Here is a 16,479-nt window from a genome sequence, read left to right as displayed (position 1 = left end):
AACCACTTCCCACGATGGATGAAACCATGCATGCGAAAAGTGTGAAGTCTAACTCGAACTGTGAGGCCAGTGCCTCACCTTCTAATCCTTCCACAGATCCCTTCTTAGATTTCCTTAATGGATAATTTGTACCAAAATGGCCCACTTCATGACAACGAAAGCATCACACTTTCAACTTTTCAAATCTCTTCCCACCACAGGAAGAACTCGATTTGGAATGAGAATCCTTCTCCTTCCCCTTCTTCGACTTACTTGCTAAGGCACAATTTTCTTCATCCTCTTTGGATGAAGAACCATCTCTAGTGCTTCTTCTTATCTCCTCCTGCATCAGATCTGACCAAAGTCGTTCCCAATCTGGCATTTTTTCTCTTCCATCAACCGAGTCTTAGTAGCTATGCCAACTCTTAGGAAGACCGAGGAGTGCAAGACTCACCATGTCATCATCGGCAATCGTGATCCCTACACTTCCAAGCTCATCCCTGTAGGTGGTGAGCTTGTTCAGATATGTAGAGATCGTGTCGCCCTTTTCACACTTGATTTTCTGAAGCTTGTCTTTCAGCACTAGCTTCCTATGATCGCTGCTATTCTAATATAGATCTTTCAATGTTTTCCACATTGAAAATGGTGTCTCCTTCCCATGAAGACTCGAGACTATGTGGTCTCGAACTCCCTCCAGAAGGATTCTCCTTGCTCTAGCCACACATTTCTTCCATTCCGCCAATTCTATAGCATCAAATGCTACGGGCTTGGGGACTTCTTGATCAATGAAGTCCTTTAGACTGTTATCCTGTAATACTGGTTCCATGTGATCCTTACAGGCTATATAATTCGAGTTGCCATCAAGGGCATGCTCAAATCTTAAACTGTTGAATACCATTAGTGAAATTGAGATGTGATAAGAACTCGATTTCTATATTCAAGAACCTCAATCTTTGAACTTCTCCCTTATTGTATACTGTTCTTCACTTTGATCACCTTTTCTCTGATACCATATAGAAATTCCCACTCTAGAGCAATAGATTATGTAATATACTAAAACACAATACAAGATCTACTTCTACAACACTTTGCGGAAGCTTAATCAAATTGAGCAAGATCAAGAGAACACATATAACTGAGAATGAGAAATCAATCACACATAACACAGAAGAAATAACCTGAGGAAAGCCTTAGCCTAAAACCCCAACTCTGTATTATCATACAAGTGGAAATCTTGTACAAGTTACAAAAAGAATCATCTCTCAAGCTATCCTACTCTCTCTGCAATCAAACAAAATGCTCACAAACTGAATAGACATTGTATATGTCCTCCTCAAGCCCTCCAAGCCTCCTATTTCCTTGCATAGTTTTTCCTGGGGTCTAGTGCTTCCACTTGTGTGAATTCCCACCTCACACAGCTCACTTGGCTCAGAATTAACTCCACAAACCTGAAGGAGATAATTCCTTCTGCATGGATGATTTTCCTATATAGGAAAAATCCTCCAACTAATAGTACATTGTCCCTTCCTTGATCTCAACTAGGTCTTTGACTGAGCTGACATGCATGAGTTATTTATGAGAGAATATTCAGTTATCTGAAGTGCAGCAGTTACATGCATGCAAGCATTAACTAACTGAACTCACAATTAATTCAACAAACTGTTGGAACTAATCTAACTGAACTTAACTCAGTTAACTAAGCTAACTAATTACAACTCATCCTTATCTCTTTAACTGATGGATAAATTCCTCAATCAATGGAGAAACTATTGCATGTCCCCACATAGACTTCATGTTTGATTTTATACAACTAATTAACTCAAGATGAATTAATTAATTATTTTACAAAGAGCTTCTAAGATCAAATTCGAATTTTACTTCTCTATTTTAGTTTAGGGACTAACTAAAATAGGAATCTAACCCGGAATGTTATTTATAGCAAAGCTATTTTTAGCACTTCCATTTTTCATTCCTGGTTGCTATGTCCAACACTGGTACCCAAACTGCTATTTATAGTAGTGTTATTTTTAGCACTTCTATTTTTAGCATTTCTTGTTGCTATTTTCAACACCCAATACCTAGGGTCAATACCTTGGACTGAATACCTCAGACCAATTACCTTGGACCAAAAACTTGGTTTTCCAACATGTACGTGCTTTTCCTTCTATGAAAGTGTGTGTATACGTTATACGCTACTTTTGTTCTATTAAACTGCATGTATATGCACCTGGGACAAAGTGAACCAACATATACCTCTCTTTCTTCATTCTTTGGAGTCTGATCTATAATCCTTTGTTATTGACCTGCTGCACTGTGAAATATTATCTGAGTGAGTTGCCATCAAGGACAACACCTATATCATAATGCTAACAATCTCCCCCTTTGGACTTGATGGCAACAACAACACCAAGACACTCTCCCCCTTTGACATCAAGGGCAAATGGTCGACCAAGATATTCTCTCCCCTATGCTATTCATACTCCCCTTGAGTACATGATGAATTGTCTGATTGAGCTCCCCTTTGTACATGCTGATATGTACTAAAGCCATCCATGCTCCCCCTGAACACAAGCAGAGTCTGTTAAAAAATATTCTCCAAAAGAATAACATGACTCTATAACTCAACTATGTGAGTATGACCTTGCTATCACCAATGACGCATACATACATCCATCTCCCAACCAAGTGTGGATATACCAAATTTGACTCATCCACCAAACCAAGTGGGGATATACCAATTGTTTATACATGATAGAAATATAGTTACATCATCCATCCCATGCAAAGTGGGGATACAAATTACATCATTTGTCCAATAAGACTCATTCAAATGTATGATAAGACATATCACACCCTAGACTTTTACATGAATTAAGAAACAACAAGTATAAATGTCTGAAGCCATAGCTGGACTACTCAACCATAATGCCAATAATGTAGGATGCGAGCGAGGGCTAATGCACCCCCTGAACCTGTGCTACCTGTGCATTGTTTAACAAGTCAATGATCAAGGCATCTTTGTCAGTTAGATAAAAATTAATGAACAGAGCATATCAATAGACTGTAATCATCAACATCAGACAGAGAACCCATATCAACGCCTGCTCCACTGGTTTTCTTGTCTGAAAAACATATACACTCCTTGACCCACCAAAACCCGCATGTGTACGCAACTATACTTCATGAAACACGTGTATAATAACCTTTCTCTGAAAAAATATATTTAATGGCAAGATGATGCAGCAACTACTCCGAGTTTTTGTCTGAGATATTCAAATGTTTCTTTGGGCAGTGGTTTAGTGAATATATCAGCAACCTATTTTTTGGAGGGAACATACTCCAATTTAACCTTTTCTTCAAGCACTTGTTCACGTAGAAAATGGTATTTGATGGGTATGTGCTTGGTCTTGGAGTGCATGACTAGATTCTTTGAAATATTGATGGCACTTGTATTATCACATAGAATGGAGATGGGTGGAGTATATGTGATCTGAATGTCTTGCAATGTTTGCATCATCCAAATTAGTTGTGTGCAACAAGATGCAGCAACCATATATTCTGCTTCAATTGTAGATAAAGCAATTGAAATTTGTTTCTTGTTGAACCAAGACACTAATTTGGAACCCATATAAAATGCACCACCACTAGTGCTTCTTCTATCGTCAACACTTCCTACCCAATCTGCATCTGTATATGCATGAAGAGTAAGATCTGCATCTCTAGGATACCATAAACCAAAGTCGTGAGTTCCTTGAAGATATTTGAAAAATATTTTGAATGCCTGAAGGTGTGATTCCTTTGGATTTTCTTGGAATCTTCCAACTATTCCTACTGCATGCATGATGTCAGGTCGGGTACCTGTTAGATAAAGCAGACTGCCAATCATGGATCTGTAAGTTAGTTGATGTACTGCTGTTGATTCATCATTTGAACTGAGACTGCATCTTGTTACCATTGGGGTACATACAGGTTTAGAATCTTCCATTCCGTACCTTTTCAAGATCTGTTTGAGATATTTGGTTTGTGAAAGAAAAATACCATCTTTATTTTGTTGAACTTGTAGACCGAGAAAATAGGTAAGTTCACCAAGCAAGGACATTTCAAATTCTTGCTACATTACTGAAGAAAAATTTTGACTCATGGATTCTTCATTTCTACCAAAAATGATACCATCAACATAAACAATAATAATTAGCAATTTATCAGTTTCAATCTTTGTATATAGATTGTTATCTGCTGAACCTTTTGTAAAACCTTGTTGGTGTAGATATTTGTCAAGGTGGTAATACCAGGCCCTTAGAGCCTATTTCAGACCATATAGGGCCTTTTTGAGTTTGCATACAAGTTTTGCATAATTTCCAAGAATGGATCCTTCTGGTTGTTCAATATAAAATTCTTCTTCTAAATATCCATTCAGGAATGTTGATTTTACATCCATTTGGTATACTTTGAATTTCTAAAAGCTAGAAAGAGCAAGAAACATCCTTATAGCTTCAAGTCTGGCAACAGGTGCAAAAGTTTCTTCAAAATCTATACCTTCTTGTTGAGCATACCCTTTGCAAAAAAGTCTGGCCTTGTTTCTAATGACTTCTCCATTTTCATTCAGCTTGTTTTTTAATATCCATTTAGTTTCTATAATATTTTTATCATGAGGCCTATGAACTAATTCCCAACTATTATTCTTTTCAATTTGCTCAAGTTCTTCATCCATGGCTTTGACCCAACATTCATTGTTGCATGCTTCTTTTACATTTTGAGGTTTGGTGGAGGATAGTAATGCTAGATAGCTTGAGGTCCCTGTAATAGTTATTCTAGTTTGTACACCTGCCTCTTTTTCCCCTAAAATTTGAGTTTATGGATGATTTTTCTGAACATACCTGGATGAAGTCTTTTCTTCTACCATTATCTCTTCTTCTGGTGCTTCATTGGTTTCTTCTTCAATATGATTTTGATTTGATGTGGGAAAATAATCCCCATCTTCTTCATTGTCATAATCTTCTGTTGATTTTATCTGTTTTGGATTTTTGCATGCTTCGTCAACTGCAACATCAATGCTTTCAACAATTTTTCCAAGTCTTTTATTATAGCATTTATATCCTTTACTTCTGGAAGAATAACCAATAAGAATACCTTCATCTGCTCTAGGTTCAAACTTACCAAGTTTTTCATCAGTCCTTTTGATATAACATTTGCTTCCAAAAACTTTAAAATATTTTACAGTAGGAGTCTTACCATAACAAAGTTCATGTGGAGTTTGAGTGTTGTTTACCCGAACATTTGCTTGGTTGAGAATAGTTATGGCAGCGAATGTAGCTTCAACCCAAAAGGTTGCAGGAGTTCCAGATTCATCTACCATAGCTCGAGCCATTTGTTGAATTGTTCTGTTCATTCTTTCTACCACACCAATTTTCTGGGGAGTCTTTACAGTGGAGAATTTCCTTTTTCTTCCATGTTGTTCGCAAAAGTCAAAGAATTCATCCGAGGTAAATTTACCTCCTCGATCAAATCTGAGCCATTTGATTTTTTGATCTGATTCATTTTCAACCAAATCTTTGAAGGCTTGGAACTTTTCAAAAGCTTCATCTTTATGCTTTAGAAGACCTATCCAACACATTCTGGAAAAATCATAAATGAACAAAATAGAGTATTCTTCTCCACGAGGTGACTTTTCCTTGATGGTCCACATAAATAAGTATGGACAAGTTCAAGAGACTTACTAGCTGACCCTTCTTTTTCCATGAAGTGAACTCTAGTTTCCTTGCTAATTTGACATGGTTTGCATATTGTATTTTCTGGGATGCTAATATCTGGAAGATCATGAACAACCTTGAATCTTCATGCTTATCTTATTTGAGAAAATCTTAGATGTCCCAATCTTCTATGCCACAACCAATTTTCATCATTTTTGTTTAGATAGCATTGTTGTTGTCCTTCCTTGAGTATGTATAAGTTGTTTGGAGTTCTTGTACCTTTGATCACGGTCTCTCCTATATCAAGCTCATGCACAACACATCTGTTTGATTGAAACACCACTTCATTTCTTTGATCACACATTTGACTGACACTCAACAGGTTATGCTTTAAACCATCTACATACATAACATTTCTAGCTTTAACCTTTTCTTTCAAGAAAACAGACCCTTTACCTTTTATGATAGCAGGAGTGTCATTTCCAAATGAGACATTATTTTCCTTTTCTAAGGCATTATATGAGTGAAGTTTTTCTTTGTCACCTATCATCTGTTTTGAGCATCCACTGTTGATTTCATGTTTATTTAATGTTCATTAATCGAGAAAACATTAGTATTTTCCTATTTTTACCTATGAAATAGGTATTTTTAATCCATTTGGTGGTGTTTTGAGAAGGTTTTACAACTGACTTACAGAATTTTACGTGCTTGATTGTAAATTGTACCTTTGACCACAGAGCATACTTTTATCTCTTTTTAAAGCTCTGTTAAAAATGAAAAAGGAACCCCCTTGGATTCCTCTTTAAGCTCTTTTCAAACTCTCCAAACATGAAAATATTTCTGAGCGCTTGTCCTTGTCAGGTCGTTAACGGATTGGAAACAACATCTCTCTCGTATTGTTTTATGCTTTTTCGGGGTTGAGAGACAAATCTACGAAAAAGAACCTGTGGAGTTTTCTTTTTGTCCCTTTTCAAACTCTCTAAACATGAAAAGGACCGAGTTATCTTTGTCGTTAGAATCGTTAAAACATCAAATAGCGACAAACTTGTCCATCTAGACAAGATTGAGTTTCACCTTCGCTAGACTCATTAAAACATCACATAGTGATGGATTCACCTGAAGGGTGGAATTATACAACAAGCATATGTTATCCTCCTCAAGCTTGATAAAAAATAAAGAGGTATTAGTCAGCAAGGACAGGGGAAAATGGGAAAAGGGGGAAAACCACTTTATGGTAGCAGGTTGCTCTTGAACATGACACTTTCACTCCATCACCGTGACTATTTGGGTTGGGTTATCAGCTTGATGGTTATCATACCCTTGGTATATCATACCATCCATCACTTTATTTTGGGTTAATGCTACCAATCCATTTCAGTGTCTTCGACGTGTTAAAGAGAAGTCATTCAGTCAAAATTCATCCTTTGCAATAAAGTAAACCTTCATTTTCATGACCACCATTCCTAAAACTTGTGTCGTCAGTAAAAATCCGTCTCTAAAATCACTATACTCATTTTGTTTCGTTGATGTGGGATACATCAAGGCCCTCCTGTGATGAGTCGCTTCTTGTCGACATCAACACATTATCCAAGAACTTGACTTAGAAACACCCTTCCAGTACCTTGATGCTTTCATACATCAATGGTAGGTTTCTCTCTTCTGGAAATAGGTTGACATCAATGGCCTTGGACCGAAAGACTTTGTATGGTGTTCGACATCAAATCATCCATTCACACCATGCAAAATGTATTGTAGTACCTTGAGGATCATTATCATTATCGGTGATTTCTCTCGCGTCTATTAAGACCTTACATCATTGGCTAGTAATCAGACGGTGTCATCCCATTTTCGACTTCAGATCATATATTCACATGGTTAGACTTGTACTTGAGAAAACAATTGAACAAGATAGAAGACCCCGGATCTAGTTTCATCCATCAGGGCTGCGATTTCAGGAGTACTAAATCATATGTACAATGGCTTTACATTGATGGTCATTCTGATTATGGGTCTTTATCTGTAGACGAATGTTTATGTACATGTGATTAAAGTTTATATGCTAAGCATGGGTATGCCTTCCCTCAGCAAATTCATGTAAAAATAAAAAATCATGATATATGTATTGTAATGGATGCAGGTCACCTTCCACTTCGAAACCTCCTCATCACATCGTAAAGCATTTCATTCGATATTTGAATTTTTCGACTTCACGCTTTAGGGCGTAGCTGTTATAGATCCATTTGGACACATCACTCCCATCATCCAGATCAGTGTTTTAGTGCTCATCAAACCCTAATTTCAGTTGCTACATGCCCTAAACAAGTCACCCTTTTGAATGCCTCCTTCCTAGACAGTTTCATGACTTTAAGAGATCCTCAAATGACCTCTAGAGGGACCAGTGTATGTAGGCCCATGTAAGGGTGCACTACAGAGCAATTGAGTCCATGCAAGGGTGCTCTGTAGAGCACTTAGGTCCTCTTTCACCTGCGCTGGGCGGGATTGAGTGAAATTCACATAGGGTTTGGGGAATATTCTTATCTCTTGGAGTCATCTAGAAGGTTCCCTCACTTATCAACTCCTATGAGCTTGAAAATGGATGAGGAATGAGTTAATATGCATATGATCCTCTCATCCCTTCCTCCATGGAACTAATTCTAAGTATGGAAGGCCATTCAATACCACCATTTATGACATAACCTCCTTCATCCTCCTATAAATTGAACACTCATCTAAGTGATCAAGGGCTAGACTATGTTGAATTATAAGGAGATAATGTTGCTATGAGAATTGGCTTTGAAGAAAGTATTGTAATGCTACAAGTTTTTCATGCTTTTGATGTGATGTGGATGGGATCCAAGCTAGAGGAATGTCTTTGAATCAGACGCAATGGTTGTAATTCCTTCTTCTATTCAATAAAGTATTTGAACCTTTTTCCATATGTTTGTATTGTCATATGATGCTTATATGCGTGAAATGTATCTCATTCCATTCACTTGTATTCAATACATCTTTTGCTTTGATCGATTCTTTGTCTTCTGTTGATGTTTACAGGTACTTCTCAAGCGTGTTAAGTACGGGAAGGAATGACATGATCGATACAAAGGAGACAAGAGGAAAGCAGAACTACAAGTAGGTTTTCTCATCTTCTTTGTCTTATCTATTGCTTATAGGAAAAGGCTAAAGTTCTTTACACTGTTGTTCTAGATATGGCTACTTATCTAGGGAATTAGTATTTATCCGTAGATACCAAATTCTCCAAAACAAGGGGATTTTGTTTTTTTCTCTCTTGATGGCTTTACAAATGTCCTTGTAATTATAGCCTATCTCATGAAAAACCTTAGTGAGGTGGTCAATTTCTTGTTGAAGATTATTTTTATCAGACAACCTTAAAACCCTAGTGATAAGTGTATTGAGGATCCCCATTTTTTGAGCAGGGTGATGGTGAGACTTAGTGTGGAGATAACTATCTGAGTGAATCTTCTTTTTGTATATTTGATGCCTGATGCTTCCATCATATTTTTTAGTGAGAAGAACATCTAGGAAAGGAATATAATTTTTGTTCTCAAGTTCCATAGTGAATTTAATGTCATTAGAAATTCCATTAAGATGTTCCAAGAAATTGTTGAGTTTAGATTCCCCATGGGGCCAATTCACATTCATGTCATCAACGTACCTTTTCCATTGTTTTTGTTTCAAGGGGTATGTGTTGATGGCCTTCTTTTCAAACATCTCCATAAATAGATTGGCAACAATAGGTGATAATGGAGACCCCATTGCTACTCCTGTGGTTTTTTCAAAGAATTCACCTTGAAAACTGAAAAAGGTAGATCTAAGACATATCTCCATAAGTCTAATAGGTTGAGGGGTTGTTATGCCTTTGAAAACCTCTATCGATTCATCATGAGGAATTTTGGTAAAAAATAAAACAACGTCAAAAATTACCATTAGATCATCGGGTTGATATGAGTCATCTTTTATCAAATCAACAAAGTGTTTGGAATCCTTGATATAGGAACTCATGTTGCCAACAAGAGGACAAAGAATTCCAGCAACGTATTTAGATAAAATATAGGTGGGAGAGCCATTGGTATTCAAAATGGGCCTTATGGTAAACTTTTTTGTGTATGCTCGGGAGGCCATAGATCCTTTGGGTAATCTCACTGCAAGGAGTTAATTTCCTCTTAAGATTATCATCAATATTGGATTCTTTGATTGCTTGCTTTGCTTCATTAATAATTTTATGGATTGGATTATACTGAAGCCTTTTGTAACAACCATTGTTGTAGAGGTGATCCTTTATTTTATGGTTGTAATTATACTTATTCATGACCACTATGGCACCACCTTTGTTTTCTTTCAAAATAACAATACTTTCATTATTCCTTAACCTCCTAAGGGTCATCAAAAGACTGGAACTAAGATTAGTTTTCATAGGCTTTTCTTTCCTTAAAATAAGTGCACACTTCCATTTCTTTTGAGGATCTTGTTATTAGTACCCATAATTTATGGAAGAAATGCCTTCCCATTAAGGGTTGGGGAATTAAGGGAATGGGATTCCGTTTGTTATCTTTTGATGGCTTTACCAATGTCCTTGTAACTATAGCCTATATCATGGAAAACCTTAGTGAGGTGGTCAATTTATTTTCCATGTGTTGAACGAATAAAAGCGTAGAGGAACACGCTAGGCTTAAGTAAGAGCCCACTCAACGTAAAATTCTATGCCAGTGATTTTCTTGTTAATATGTAAGTAGGTTTCCATTGTCTTGTAGTGGTTTGGATTTAGTTATTTTTCATTTCGATAGAGGTGATGTTTATTTTCAAGTACATGTTCACTTTTATTTTCAAGCAAGCGTGATATTTGATTTCTTAGCAAGCATGATATTTCCTTTCCAAGTATATTATTTGATCTAGTAATTTATGGAGTTTGGGAAGCATGTTCTATGAGTAGAATCTACATAATCAAATGCTATATAATCGCCTTAAATACACCCAGTGATATTAAGCACCCCATTAGAGAAATTTCGGTGCTTGAGGCGTCACGTAGCCGTGTTGTGTGTTGTCTATAGGTTGATTCTCTCATTTTATCCCAAACTCCCATGCATTCCTTCATTTAGTTCATTCAAATAAATATTAGGTCTTGTCTCTTGGGCATGCAACATGAAGAGCCATGCAAGCCTACCAATGCTAGTCTGAGAATTAAAATAGACTATCTAGCTTAAACCATTACCAAAATTATTAACTATATAAGTACTGCTAGAATTCCTTGTTCATATAAGTTATTAATTTGGTAAATATATCCCCAAGAATATATATAGTGATTTAATAAGAATTTCCCTTTAAGATGTAAAATATGGAACCAATTTTCTTATAGATGTACCTTTTACTCCTATCTATTTTTATATTTTTTATGACTGTAACTCTTGACATGTAATACTTCAGATGATTTAGAGATTCATAGATCTACATACCTTGCATTAGTCACCCCTCAAACAAAGACATGACTTATAAGGCTTCCTATAGCATTTGCAAACTAAATTTTGGAATTTACTAAACATTTTAAAGTATGATTAGTTGTTTTATGAAGGATAGTAGTGATCTAGTTTCTATTTTTGTTGAGGAAACTGGTAATCATAACCTATTGTCATTATTTTCTCTTTAAATTGGCATAAGAATATCTAGAGGATGCATAGTGGTGAATTTGAATGAGAACTTACGTCTAGCTCCTTGAAGAAAGGACTACTCAAATCCCCCACGCGATTAACAATTGGTTTTTTTAATGCGTTACATTTTGGCATATATTTTGAAAGTTATTAAAGAATTAATGGTATTTTTACCTCTATTAGAAATTGGTGTGTTCCCAAAACTACTCCTACATTGGCTTCCTTGTACGTAAAATCACTCTTTCCCCCTACCCCTAATGACATGTGAATCATATAAATAGATTGATTATGTAACCATCATGAGTGAGTTTTAAGTTGACATGAGGTATTTACCTTTGCCATATGAAGGCTTGCATCTTGTTTTGGCCTCAAGACTAGTGGTGGTTATGCTAAATATAATTGTGACCATATACATATGAATGATAAGGTATGCGGATTGTGGATTAAAGAGTTATTTCCTCATGTTTATTATTACTTTATGGATCATGTAATTACATGTCTAGTTAGGGGATAAGCCTTGATACATGCTTGACCTTATGTGCCTTAAATCTAAACCTTAGGAATATCCTCCTTTGGAGAGAGAAATAGTCCACTTAAAGGACTCTTGTAAAATGATGAGATGAGATAAATGTAAAATTCTTGAAATAGAACCCCATATTTCATTAAATTTTGATTAATAGGAGTCTAATCCCCTTTGAAGATACACCACAGATAGTCTTTGTAAAATCCAAAATTGGGGTTTCTATAATGCATAATCTCATTCCAAAAGTGTCAATTTCAAGTTCCAAAACTACACTTTTGATTAGTTATTGGTACTTTTGGAATTAGTTTTTTCTCTTTTTGAATCTCATACCTATGCTTTCATGGTCACTAGATTTTTCACTTTTCAAAGCCAATATTAACGCTCTCATAGTCCAATTTTTCTCTTTTACAATCAATATTAACACTTTAGGAATATGTTTTTTCATTTTGGAATCTAATATTAGTAATCTTATAATCTTATTTTTCTCTTTACAAACTATTCTTCACTTAATTTTCAATCACATTTAATTTATATCATTCACAACATTTAAAGTTGGTTGCACATCATCTATAAGTACTACTAAGTTAATCACACAACTTAATATAAAAAATATGAAGAATTAATTAACCATAAAAACCTTGTCACACATAAAATATTAAGAAAAAACATTGAAACATTACTTAACAAACTATTTTCGTTTTTTTACATTAGATCTCACATCACTAACATCATTCAAGTGTAGAAAGCAAGGTCACAATCCATATAACAAATAGGTGCCATTCACATCCTCATAATTATAGTTTTTCTAATTACCTAGCTCCCTCCATCATTAGAAACATGTTTTTCTTTCTAATCATCTACAATCGCTATGTTTCTAGCATTATAAGCACCAAGATCTCAAAAACTTATTTAAAGGTTTTGGATACACATATGCATCCCCAACACCATCATAACCCTTTCTCCATACAATGTCCTGATCAAATTCTTATTGGAATAAGGAATTACTAAGAGTGGGGTGAATCAGTAATAGTGAAGTTCTTAAAAATATTTATGAATGTGTCTTTAATTATTTCCTCCACTATCAATTACTTGTGAGAGCATTCATACACAAAACAAATGAACAACAAGATAAGGCATTCACATGTACATACAATCCATCACATGAGAAACATACACATATTGACATTGGTATTTTATTACATGGAAACCTAAAGGGAGAAAACCACCAATTTGCTTGTTATGCAGTAAATTAAGCACCTACTTAATTACATCAATTTGTTTGTGAGCACCCACTCACAGGAGGCACTGACCCCCTTATGATAACAAGCCCCTATTTTCCAAGAGGCACTAACCTATTATGAATGCAAGCTACCACCTGTTCTAGCCACTGTTGTACCTTTCATACAATTTTCAAACTGAAAACAGGGGAGAATACATATACAGAGAAATACAAATATGATCTATTGCAGTTCTCCTCTGAACTATACTCCTTTCTACTCTTTCAACTCTAATCACACCCCTCAGCAATATCAGCAATACTTTGCCTCAGTTTAAACACTTGGGCCATTCGCATCACTTTCACATACTCCACCCCACACTCTTTAGCTCATAGAAAAATCCTGTGTTCCCCCACTTTTATCATTTGTGCTTCGTTGTTTTGTTCCACTAAAGTGCTAGGAATGATGCTCTCTATGTTGACCATTAACCTTCCATTCACACTACCCAAGAGTACTCTTGCATGGATTTCCATGGTACTGTTGCATCACACTGGCTGATCTCTTTATTCAAATTAAACATTGAGAATGGGTTCATGAGAATTTCCATGCTGAGAAATAAATCCTTAGTTAACCTGCACTCTCTAACGAGGTTCTCCATGCTTATTCATTTGATCGCAATGCTCAGAATGTACTCTAGCATGGCTCTGTTCTTTCTGTAATCAATCTCCTATCCCTAAGGGTCTGATCTTCATTCAATTCAATGTGTTGTGCACAGGAGATCATAGGTAGCTTACTTCAACTTGAGACAAGCCCGACATTCTTCTCTGAAAATCATGGTCCTCATTGCCCTTGACTCAACGATCTTGACAGTCACTATTTATTCTAGCGACAAACTCTCATGAGCACATTTACTATTAGCTTATGACTCATACATCATGTTATCACAAAACTAAACCTTGATAGGCTGCTAATCAGGAAGACTTTGAGTAACTATTTCAAACCAATCTTTTGGTTGAGGCTTAGCCTCTTCAATCTGAGAGGGCTCTCTCACTAGGTTAAAGATTTTGATTTGAAGATTAGATGGCCAACTCTATGGAAAAATCAAACAAAAATGTATAAATGGTTGAAATACCAATCAACAAACATCTATTGGGCTATGGATTCAAAGTATGTTTCAGTACAACAGCAAGATCAGCTTAACATGGAAGTCAAGGCATAAAGAGTCTTAATATATCAGCAAAACAGAGACATAATGCAAGGAACACAGTTTATAAACACATGAAGGAAGTTAGAGCATTATCAATGAATTCTAAGTAACATGTGTTTATACCACTGCAAGTAAGTAAATGAAGAAAGCCATGAGAAAATCAAACATTAAAACCCCTCTCTGAATCCTGAGTAGTGAAGCCAATATCTCTGTATTAACATGAAAACATACAGTCTCATACAATAACACAGTGTGCTTGTTTCTTTTGAAAATTGCCAACCCCTGAGGAATTCCACCTCTTGTCTTTTATAGATTTATCATTACAATCTTGGATTCCCTGATCCAACTTGAGGGGAATTCGAATTTCCTAGCTTGACACCTATTCATACCTAAAACAGACTATTAATTACAAGTAACAGTTAACTGACTGTCTTAGAGTCCTAATACAATTAGGAGTACAACTCCTTATTATGATAACAACAACCTAATCTAGGAATTAAACTCGATTCTTGATAACTGCTCCTCCTTAACTTCAACCTTGGTAATGTCTATAACCCTCTTGTTGGCCTTTAATAACTTCTCCTTTATCTACCCTGAAAACTAGGAATATGTCCCGTGCACTATAGCCTTGGTCTTCAATGATGTTGCTTGTAGAAATTTTGAATAATATGACACTTATTCACAAAGATTATCCTGATTATACACTATTGCAGAATGCATGCATAATACATAACCTCCTCTACGTTGATCATCAATTTTGCGGAATTAAAAACAATGAAACATCAATTGCATGCACACATTAACACAGTATATAACCCGGGGAAACCATACAGCTGAAAACCCCACACTATCTGTATATTATATTGATTGAGAACATGTAACAATACATAGTACAATACTCCTCACAAGTACTTAGTACTATCTCCACCTGTTACACACAAAACTAGCTCAGATCTAAATCAATCACAAGTTCAAATCTCCTCCACTGTCTGCCTGCCTCCACTGCGCAATCCTACATGAGAATGAATGATTATGGCTGATCCAAACTAGTCTTTTTCTTGGCTGAACCACACAATCCTCATTGGAAATATTCAATCCATGCATGTGCAAAATCTCATGCACAACTATAGTCACAACTGATAGCAATCTCAACCTCTAACACCTGTCTCCACTGAACTGTCCATGCACTGAGTTAACTGATGTATTCTTTAGTTGCTTTATGTGTTATAATTAGTGAATTAATTAATAATTAATTCACATCACTCATCACTAGTGTATTTTGCAGTTAGACTAAATACAACTAGTTTAACCAAGTCAAACTAAACACAACTCCATCAACTCCACCAAACTCAAAAACTTGAGTTCTAACTGAAGTCCACCATGCAATAGCTCAACTGACCCACAAGAAAAGCGTATTTCCTTCTAACAGCTGCATGTGCCAAATCTGTAGCTCAAACTGAAGTGCTCCAAGAGGATAAGATAATGTTTATAGTCCAAATATTATTATGAGCTAATAATATTCGACTGTTTTATTTTTAGCCTGGCAATCTAAAAATAGAAACCGACCATATGTCTAAAAATAGAAGTCCATCTATTTTTACCAACATGAGCAATCATCCAAAAATAGCATCTTGCAACTCATAGACCATGATCCATATGTCTAAAAATAGGCATAGTCTAAAAATAGACTTTGCGCCAAAAGTAGCCTGCGGCCCACTTAGTGAAGGCGATTCCTTTCCACTAAGCTCCATCATCTTGTTGAATTTTCGACACTCCCTCTCAACAAGATATGGATTATCTGCAACCCCTATCCTGCCTCTGTAATGTTCTACATGCAACACCTTTGCCCGGTCCACTTGCTCCAACAACACTTGAAACAAAAACACTCCCAACTAAGCACTCTATTGGGCTAGGAACTTACTATGATGCTGAAGCTCTACCTGCAACTGACAAGTGCTCCCTCTCTAACATCTGTGCTACTGTAACATCTCCATGCATCTTGCACCATTGCACACTTCTTTGTGCCACCTAGCACTGTGCAAAACACTTGTGCCTCTCGCATTGTTGGAGCCTGCTAGCTATGCGCTGTCCTGGAATTCCCTACACTGTCGCTCTCTCTGCCACTCCATCCGCATTTGTCTCTACCCAATCAGTCAGTTCCTGCTACTCCACATCGAGGCTCCTGTAGCAAGGTCTCATCTAA

The sequence above is a fragment of the Pinus tabuliformis genome, chromosome 7 (assembly GCF_031772625.1).
Source record: "Pinus tabuliformis cultivar Carrire ecotype Pingquan chromosome 7, CPIR1, whole genome shotgun sequence".
Taxonomy (NCBI): Eukaryota; Viridiplantae; Streptophyta; class Pinopsida; order Pinales; family Pinaceae; genus Pinus; species Pinus tabuliformis.
The sequence above is the reverse complement of the archived record's forward strand: the minus strand, read 5'-3'. Positions refer to the sequence as shown.